Source organism: Scardinius erythrophthalmus, assembly GCF_964197995.2.
Source record: "Scardinius erythrophthalmus genome assembly, chromosome: 21".
NCBI lineage: Eukaryota > Metazoa > Chordata > Actinopteri > Cypriniformes > Leuciscidae > Scardinius > Scardinius erythrophthalmus.
The window spans coordinates 21,491,501-21,502,016 of NC_138241.1; the positions used below are offsets into that span (position 1 = coordinate 21,491,501).

A 10,516-nucleotide genomic window follows, 5' to 3' on the forward strand; every position below is an offset into this window, starting at 1 on the left:
TTTAGATATTTTACAGACCAAAACAGTTTGGTTTATAGCCAACATTCTACAAAATATCTTCTTTTATGTCCCGCAAAAGAAAGAAAGTCATACAGGTTTAAAACTACATGAGGGTGAGAAAATTTTGTGCAAACTATCCCCAAAACATGAAATAACTTAAAAAAAAGAAATTATATAATAAATAAGAAACTAAAACTGCCAGTAGGTGGCAGTAAATGTCTAAATGAATAAGTTATTGAGTCATTCATTCATTCGATTTGTTCAAACGGCTGATTTAGTAAATGGCTCTCTTTTTAAATGGACCATTGATTCATTGGTTCACCAGATAGATTCGCCCAAAACGCAGATTCATTCAGAAATGAAACCACTGTGGAGACACAGTTCTGCTCTGGCTTTACAGGCAACATTGAGCAAAAACAGACAATATTGTGTTTAAAATACAATAATAATTTCTTATTAATTGAAATTTTGTTTAAAATCAATATCACATTTGCACTGTGCTATAGTGAATGTGAAGCTGACGTCACGCCGCGTTGAGTTCTGGGTAACAGTCTTGTCTAGCCGCCATATTAGGAGGATCGACCTGCATTTCTGCTAGAGAACTTAAGGCAGTGTTTTGATTTTCTGTCGTGATTGTCAAAAATGTCACCATTGTAGGTCATTCATGCTGCATCGGAAATTGCCATACTAACTCACATCATTGTTCAGGGAGAAAACGGGACTATGTCATACGTTTTTTGCCTTTTGTATGAGTAAAAACACTAAGGGAAGCAGGTTGAGGGGGTGACGAGAAGATGCCGGATAGCAAATATATTAATAATGTCACTGATTAAACCCACGGCCTATCACTAATTTTTAATAAATAAAAAAAAAGAGTTTTTCAAAGTTATTTTTTTTTTGGTTTAACGTACCTTTGTGAGTATGACTCTCACAGTTTATCGGCTTGTGAATTAGCAGAACCTGCAGGCAGCCACTATAAACTGTTCACAAGTTTCAAGTGATTTTATTTTGGTTGTTGTGTGTTGACATAAATATAGACAAAAAAAATTATATAGTTGTTTGTGTCTGTCCACTGAATGTGATCCACAATCTCTGACTTCCCTCTGTGGGCGTGTGCGTTAAATCATTTTAAAGCCTTATTTTTTAAATAAATGTGCTAAATCGACAGAAGACATTCTGTGTTGTTTGTCCATGCAATGTTGGACCCCATTGACTTTCATTGTATGGGCAAAAACAAGAAAGAAAAAGAAAGCCATATGGGTTTGGAATGACGTAAGGGTGAGTAAAGGCTTTTCATTTTTGGGTAAACTGTCCCTTTATAATACCAACATGGCTCTTCAGGTGTGTTGGAGAGTCTTTATAAGGTATTACAAGAAAGCATTTTTTTTGCTGATGTTGGGCAGATGACCCTGACCGTTAAAGGTTAAAGCACTAGCCTTCAAGAACACTTAATAACTCCTGGCTGATTACAGCTTCTCATTGTTTTCACTTTAAAGAGCTGTAAAGTGCCACCTAAGGGGTGAAAGAAATTCCCTGTCTGACTGAAAAAGAATCCAGCTCACACTCGCTGACTACAGGCCACAATGCAAACTGGGAAATTGTGCTTATTGTCATTCGTAGAGGGCAGACATTCAAGGCTCTTTTTTCTTTGGTTATACTCCGCCGTTACAGGTAGTTGTGACCTATCACCACTTGTTGAAATTTAGGCCCACTACACAAAAAGAATGGAAGTACAATGACTTCAAATAGGTTTCTAGGTAAACTCCCTTTAGAGCCGTATAAAAGAGAAGACTGTACTCAGACACATGTACCTTGCGTATTCTAGCTGTGTATTGGCTTATTGTTTTGACGTTGTAAATTAGGACAGTAAAATGTCTTCCGGCATTTGTGAATGAATAAAGGTTGGGCATCACTGTTTTTTTCATGACCCCTCACCCAGAGAAAGCTAAAGCTTCACAAGTATTTTGTAATATTACCATTTCCCCTAAAATTCAAGAAGTCTAGTTCTTTAAAATAAAACCAGCAGATTCGACAACTGTTGTTAAACTTTTAAGAAGACAGTAAAAATTTGTGATGTTTGAGCTTTTTTAATTTTTTCAGGATTATTCTTTTTAATGTAGTATCTGACAGGTTTATCTATAGGTTATGTTCAGAATAGCTTAATACTCTTATTTCATATATATGAAATATGTAGGCCATATAGTACGCAATATGAAAAATTATTTTATGCGTGGCTGAATTAGCAACAGCCTGCTAGCATACTACTAATTCTAACATACAAAGATGGCTGCATTTAAATCTACTTTTTTTTTGCCCTTTCCTTGCTAACTTCCATCCGCGTTCACTCAGATGTACGTCATTGCTTATGTTGCATGAGTGCCCACTACTGGCGACACCATTGCAATGGGTTTAAATGGAACGCCCTAAGCCTTTGATCACTTGTGGGTAAATTAGTATACATATTAGTAGAATAGCTCCCTCTGTCAAAATCGAGGGGCCGAGGGTCTGTCCAAATAAACTTACCTCATCCACTTGACAAAGTTGAACACACTTCAAAATGGCGGCAGGGATTCCCCCGAGAGGAAGTGTTAAGGGAAGTTTGCAAGTGTATGTCTAAAAATGGAGTTAAATGCAGCTAATTAGGTAGAAATAGTAAGAGTAGTATGGTAGTATGCTATTCTGAATACCAGCAGCGGCTCATCTGCAAGGGCAGGTATTCCTCCAAAACAGAGACCTCTATATAAACTGAATCATTAAATTGTAAATGTGTTTAGAATTTTGCAAAGTTGGATATATTAAAATTTAACATATGGCTTCAGCAGGCATGTATTATGATACTACCATTATGAGGCAATTGTAAGATAGCATTCTATGCATGTAGCTAATTAAATCCTGTCAATTAACATGAGAGCATCACCGTCAGGCTGAATAATGCAAGGACACTAGACCTCTGCCAAAAGTGTGTCTGCATGTGTTCAGCGATTAGAATATAAAGCTTACAAAACGTTTAACATTAACTAACACTAAGACACAGAATCTAAATTTAATGTCAGGAGCTGCTACTGCTGAATACCTGGAGTATCTACTACATTTGCCAATACAAATACAACAGAGAACTACAAAAAGTATATGGGGAAAAAATGAAATAATGTGTTATACAATGCAATTTACTAGGCTTGACCTTCCATTTCCAATGCAACAAATGAACAAAATGGAAGTAATATTTGCCCTTGACTGAATGTGAAAACAATATATACTATGCTGCTCATTTAAATGTTAATTATTGCATACGATGTACTGTTTCATATACTAAGTAGTATAAATATATACTGCATATTATTAAGAACATTAGAATTCCATTTCAAACATAGCCAAGGAATTTCAGGGAGAAACATTTGACCTTTGACCTCCCTATAGTTTAAAGAGTGTGTCCTCAGCTCCCTCTAGTGTCCAACTGGGTATGACACCACAAGTAAAGGTCATATTCACAGCGACAGATCTATACGAATAAAATGTTACCATTTAGTAGCATCTGCTAGCATTACTGCAGTTTCAGACCACTGTCTCTCTAGTCACAAAGAGACATTAGCACATACATTAATAGACCAGCAAACTCAGACACAAAAACCAAACAGACTGAATGAAGTGTCGAACTGTTACCTAATCTTAAATGTGCGACACATTTCACAGGTTTTAACTTTGTATTTAGATTCTTTCTCAAAAGCAACGTGTGATATTTTTCTCAGAATGTGATCAGGAAGCTAATAATACTGTGAAAACATGCACTAAAATGCATACAAAGCCAATTCAAACAGAGACATGTCAAATCCAAAATCCTTTACAGAAAACCATGAAATGAAATCAAGACCGAGAAAAAAAAAAAAAAAAGAAATGTTCATGCTTCCAAGATGTGACTGATTGCATTGCTAATAAGTTTCAGAGTTCTAATACACAACAGACAACCAGACACCAAAGAAACCGGTTTATATCTTTAGATCTGGACCACTACAGGATCAAAACAAAGGCAAAGCTTTCTCAGTTAAAAAGGGGAAAAGAAACAACATCTCTCTGAAACCAGTCGCAAATGTATATTCAAATTATCTTTCAAACATATCTACAGGAAACCAGATGCAAATGCATATTTCACATCAAGAAGCATATGCATATGCAGCCCAGCTTAAGAACAATCTTTAGGAGAAATACACACATGTAAACAAGAAATGATGTCTCTTGGTGTCTCAGTTAAAGACCTGGTGTGCCTCACACTGATTTGAGAGTTGTCAGTGAGTCGTTTAAGAGACTTAGCAGCTAAGTAGCAGGAACGTGTCATATTTGACAGCTATTTGCTGGCATGTTGACAAAAAGAATGGTGGAGGATTGAGTTTTAAAACATGCAAATGAATGAGCGAGACAGAGAAAGAGGAACGTGACACTCTCTGTGTGGGTGTTCATGTAGTGATTTTACACATTCATTAGTTACACATTCATCACCATTACTATTTGCTAGTACTTGATTTCAGGGTTTTAAACGCACCAACCTGAAGCATTAAAATACCTTGTGTAACTCATTCTGCTTTGTTGTGCTACAGACATGAAGCACACTTCAAATTATACTTCATAGGCAACACAATTTTACGTGGTACATAGATTTACAATGGAGGATTTAATAGTCAACAACCTCCATTTACAATGGAGGATTTAATAGTACTATTTAATAGTCAATAGTGATTCAGCGATATGCAAATTAATATTATGAATATTAAACTTTTCTAAGGCTGTCATTTATAAGTAAGTATGTAAGAATTATGGTAAATTTGTACAGCAAATTCAAGAATTCATAAAGACAAAGTTTGAGCAAGCCACAGCCATTTTTCTTTGTTTTGGACACCAGTGGATGTACTTCCTGTGGCAGCTGAGGAATTTCAACCTACAAAGACAATGTTGTTCTACACTTCCATACTCACCTCCTCCATCACTATCTGATATGCTGCTGCCAAAGCCAAAAGCAGACTGCAGCAGCGTGTCATTCACTCTGCTGAGAAGGTGATTGGCTGCAATCTGCCACCTCTTCAGGACCTGTACACTTCCAGGACCCTGAAGCGGGCAGTTATGATTGCGGCTGACCCCCCTTACCCTGGACACAAACTTCCCTCCAGCTGAAACTGCGGTCCATCAAGACTAAAACCTCACGCCACAAAAACAGCTTCTTTCCATTTGCAACTGGTCTCAACAATACTCACCATGGTCTCTAATCTGCCTCCATGGACATTACACATTTCATTAACAAAACAAAAAAACAAAACCTCATTGTTGTTTCATATGCGCAACATTAACGCACACAACTACTACTACTACAACTACAACTACAATAATAAACAGAGCAATTCCAAGAGGGTCCTCACACCATCGGTGCTCGGGCCCTAACTACTGCACCTTCTTTTCTTCAAACTGTGAGCTTTTGCAATAGCCTACTTTTGCACATTCTACACTAATATACAGTTAATCTCTCTATTTTAATTCTATTCACATTTTTATATTGATGCTTAACTTTCTTATCTTACCAACAATGTTATATCTTACTAATATTATTTTATTTTACCAGTTCACCAAGACAAATTACCTGTACACGTAAACTCACGGTACTTGGCAATAAAGGTGATTCTATCTATCTTCTATTCATGTTTATTTAAAAAATGTAACTCCATTTTGACTTGTAATCTTAAATTAACAATGTTTGTATGTCAGCATGTTTGTCCTTTGGTTGACTTTAATCAACCAAAATTCTTCAGTTCATGCCTAAAGTACTGACAGTCAATGGTGATGCATCAATAAGCAATTTTAATATTTAGTATAATAGTTTTCTAAGGCTGTTATCAGTTTAGAATGAATTTATTGTTCTACATCTCATCTCTATAGGACAAAACAGTAGCTCTAGGTGTTGTCTTTAGTGCCAAACCAAAGTAATAACACCTTGGTGCTGCCATTGACAGCAGACTCTAGGTGGCACACCAGACAGCCTTTGTGTTTCGTTTCTCCCCAAAAGACTTCTACACTTTTTCTGGGACTGCAATTAAGAGCTGCACTGCCTGTGTACTGTTGTTTTGCATATGTATATGAATGCAAATGCACACTTGTAACACTGTGCTTTCTTCTTAATTTTCATATTCAAGCAGCAGTATTGATTTTGTAGCAAACCTAACAGAAATCTTTCCACATTTCAAACAGTTTGCTCCCATTTTCTCCCCTAAGTGACTGATAAACCAAACGAAACATATTTACATAAACATGTTTAAGTCAGGTGTGTGCACAGTGATTCGAGAAAACATGCAGACAGATAAAGAAACGCACACACAGCCCTCCTCGCTCCTTGTCTATAAATACCTTCTCCTCAGTGATGGCTGTCAGGGCCATAACCTTGGCTTCTCCACTAGGGCATTGATTTATGGTGGGGCTAGATTGAACTGACCTTGCACTTGGTCTCAAGCAGTATAAGTAATGGTGGGTCATCAGCGCTGAATCTGGCAGCCATCTTAGGCAGGGCTCGTCTGTTGCTTTTGTCTCCATTTCTCAGTGTAGCCTCTACCCCGGGCATTGCCAAATGGACATGAGTGGCCCCCTGCTTTTGAGGCCATCATATAGAAAGGGTGAGATAAAGGCTTAACTGCAGTAAGGATCAGGCGGCGGTCAGCAGTAGCTCGCTTTAATTTCATGCCTTATTTCTCCCTGTGCTCAAAGAATTGATCTCTTTCCTCTGTCTCCCTAACCTCGGCTTGGCTGTCGGGAGCTCCAGCCGGACGGGGGCGAGGTAGGGGCCAGACTGTGGCCATTCATCACACACCTCCCTAGCCCTGGATTCACAGCTCTGCTCTGAGCAGTGCCCAAGTGATGAAAGCTACGCCACAAAATGAGCTTATTAGATCATCATAAACTCAACAGGCCAGATTCATCAAACGAGCACACGTTGCTCAGTGAAACTCATTCTCTCGACACAGAATGAATCACAAACCAGCATTTCCTGATAAACATTTGTGTGCAAAATACTCTTGTGTGCAGCCATATTTGACACAAGCATACAGAAGAAAGGCTCAATGATCGCGTGGTGGATTTCTGTGGTTTCTTGCAGCTTTGCTACATAGAGAATAAAGTGCTTGCAACGCCAAGGTCATGGGTTGATTCCCAGGGGATACATGCACTATATATAAAGTGCATGCATTCACAGTAAATTCACTGTAAGTTGCTTTGCATAAAAATATTTGCCAATTGCAGCTTGACAGCAATTTTTTCAAACCAAAATTCTAAATGAACGATTTTGGTCTACTAAACATCCTCTTTTGCTTTTGTAGTAGTGAAACTCTAAAGTGTGTACTGTATTCAAAAAGCAATCAAAAAGACATAGTTTGATCCAATCACAACCAAATGCTTTTTTGGATCAACAATACGTTTAAATTTATACATTAAATTACTTTAATAATGCAACAGTTTGACAGTAGTCTTAAATACTATAATAAAAATAATGAAAAAAATTAAGTTAAATAAGTAAAAATAGTTTGAACCACAACCATTTTTTTGGGGGGTAAAAATATATATTGTAATATTTTAATTTAATAACCCAACTCCAATTTGACAGTTCTCTTAAAGTCCCCCTGCAGATCTTTGATCACCAAAATGAAACATTTATTGAAAAAAAATTCTTCAATGCCTTAAAATAGCCTGAATGCAACTTTACACCCTTGTCTCATTTAGTATACACGGTTCTATGAATATGTAAATTAGCCCCGCCTCCACTTACTCACACCAGCTCAGAGATCCACTTGTTGGCGATCACACGTTGACTGATTAGTTTTAAGGTAGTTTGTGACGTCAGAAACACCAGCGATTTCAAACCGCGATTTTGAGACTGTCTTTGGTTTACTGCAGTTTTAAGGAGAAAATACTCAGCAATGGTGCTGACTTATGTTTTAAGACAAACCATGTGCAAATTCATATTAAAAACACCACATAGACATATACACAACATTAAAAGCTTGATTTTCACCTCAGGGGGGCTTTAAATAAAATATATGTATAATACAATTAAAAAAATTATTAAAAAGACAAAGTTTAAGCCAATCACAATCTTAAAATATGTCAATGCTAGGGGTGTAACGATACACCGATGCCACGGTTCGGTTCATATCACGGTTTTGGAGCCACGGTTCGGTTCGGTTCGGTTCTGTTTGCTGTGGGGGCAGGGTTCATGGCAGGGCACCACCAGCAATAATAACACTAGATTCACTTTTAACCAGAGGTGGGTAGAGTACCCAAAAACTGTACTCAAGTAAAAGTACAAGTACTTATAGAAATATTTACTCAAAGTAAAAGTAAAAGTAATAATCTTAATAGTTACTTGAGTAAGAGTAAAAAAGTATCCAATGAAAAAACTACTCAAGTAGTGAGTAACTAGTTACTTCGGATCATATAGGCCTATATATATATATATATATATATATATATATATATAGGCCTATATATATATATATATATATATATATATATATATATATATATATATATATATATATATATATATGCTATATATATATATATATATATATATATATATATATATATATATATAAAGTTTATTTTATATAGCGCCTTTCTCAAACCCAAGGTCGCTTTACATAGTAGGAAGGCAAGGAAACACAACAACAACAACAACCACCAAAACAACATAAATATATATATATATATATATATATATATATATATATATATATATATATATATATATATATATATATATATATATATATATATATATATATATGAAGACTTCATGATGCAAAAGCCTCTGAGTGCCATCTGAAATTTTCTTCTAAAACAATCATTTGTATCAAGCTCGTATATTTAAGGTTAGTAATTTCACTTTAATGACAATTAATAGGTAGGCTACTTTTCATTGCCATTTAAGTGTGAACATAAACATACAAGCTTGATAAAAATGCTCTTTTAGAAGAAAATTTCAGATGGTACTTAGAGGCTTTTGCCTCTGAAGTCGTAGGCTATATATAAAATGATATATTTAGATTTTGTTTATTTAAATGACTATTATTATCAGCTATCTTTGCAACAAAAACAGAAGAGAGACATAAGCATTATTTCTGCCATCTGTATAGCTCGAAAATCATTGCCTGTCCTCTGGTTTGTAGAATATTAACTTATACAACTACATTTGGATTATTATAAAATTTCGAAATAAAATGAATCTGCAGTGTTGCATTCAAAGGTATTTACAGAGAAGAGTTAAAAACTCTTCACATGTGCTCGCGCTCATGACTGCTACTGAACATCTGAACACAGGGCCGGAGTGGGGCCACTTTTCAGCCCTGGAGTTCATGCCCAAGACCGGCCCACTTTTTCCACGGTGGAATTCCAAATTAGCACTTTTTCCAATTTGGATAAATGAAGCAACAGTTCAGTTGTTACTATTGTGTGTTGGTATTAATACCATAGTTCAACAAATAATGTAAAGGTTAAATAATAATTCACTTAGACTTTATAAGAAGCAATTGCGATTTTATATCACACAATTCAGACTATATCTCGCAATTCTGTATTTCTGACCTTAAAAAGAAGCAATTGCAACTTTATTTCACGCAGTTCTGACTTTATATCTTGCAATTTCTGACTATAAGAAGCAATCGACTTTAATTCACACAATGATGACTTTATAACACGCAATTGCGACTTTATATCTCACAATTTTGACCATCTCGCAATGCTGACTTTATAACACGCAATTGCAACTTTATTTCAGGCAATTCTGACAGTTATATCTCGCAATTCTGACTTTATAAAACGCAATTGAGACTTAATATCACGCAATTCTGACCATCTCGCAATTCTGACTTTATAACACGCAATTGAGACTTTATTTCACGCAATTCTGATGTATTCCGAAATGTAAACTCGCAAGTGTGAGATAAAAAGTCGCAATTACCTTTTAAAACGTTTTATTCTGTGACGCAAACAAGCTTCCATACCTCCTGGCCTCTTCCTCCCAGCCATCCTCCCTGACGCGTACCGTTATGGTAGGGCCGACCAGGCGCGGTAGGCGCCGGCGATGCCGCGGGCCCGCGGCCGCAGTAGCCTACCTAAAACGTTTTGGAAAAGACTGGCTGTGGACCCAACCAACTCTATAGTAGGGGAGGGGAGAACTCCCTCACATGGTACAACCCATGCAGAGGCTGCGCGCTGCAGTGTCAGAAGGCGGAACGTGTAATGTTACTAACGTGACATTGAAATGTGAAACAAAAAAACAAAAAACAAACAAAAAAAAAATTCCTCGACCGGCCCAAAAGTTAAGTGGCCCACCGGGAATTCTCCCGATTCTCCCGATTACCCAATCCGGGCCTGTCTGAACACACAAAAAAAATAAGAAATAAAATAAAAGTACATCGACGGTTCTTCTTCTGACTGTTCTCCAAAATATAATCAAATGTATATTTCTGCAAGCATGTTTAAACTGGTTAAC

General features: G+C 36.6%; 1 protein-coding gene across 1 annotated transcript in view; it reads right to left on the reverse strand.

Annotated features, from left to right (window-relative positions):
* Positions 1-10,129, reverse strand: part of fgf8a (fibroblast growth factor 8a) — a 32,868-nt gene extending 22,739 nt beyond the window's left edge. Inside the window, exon 1 of the mRNA XM_081350174.1 lies at positions 10,026-10,129. The gene's annotated coding sequence lies outside the window, so the exon portion shown is untranslated. The remainder of the gene's footprint in view (positions 1-10,025) is intronic.
* Positions 10,130-10,516: the final 387 nt, after the last annotated feature.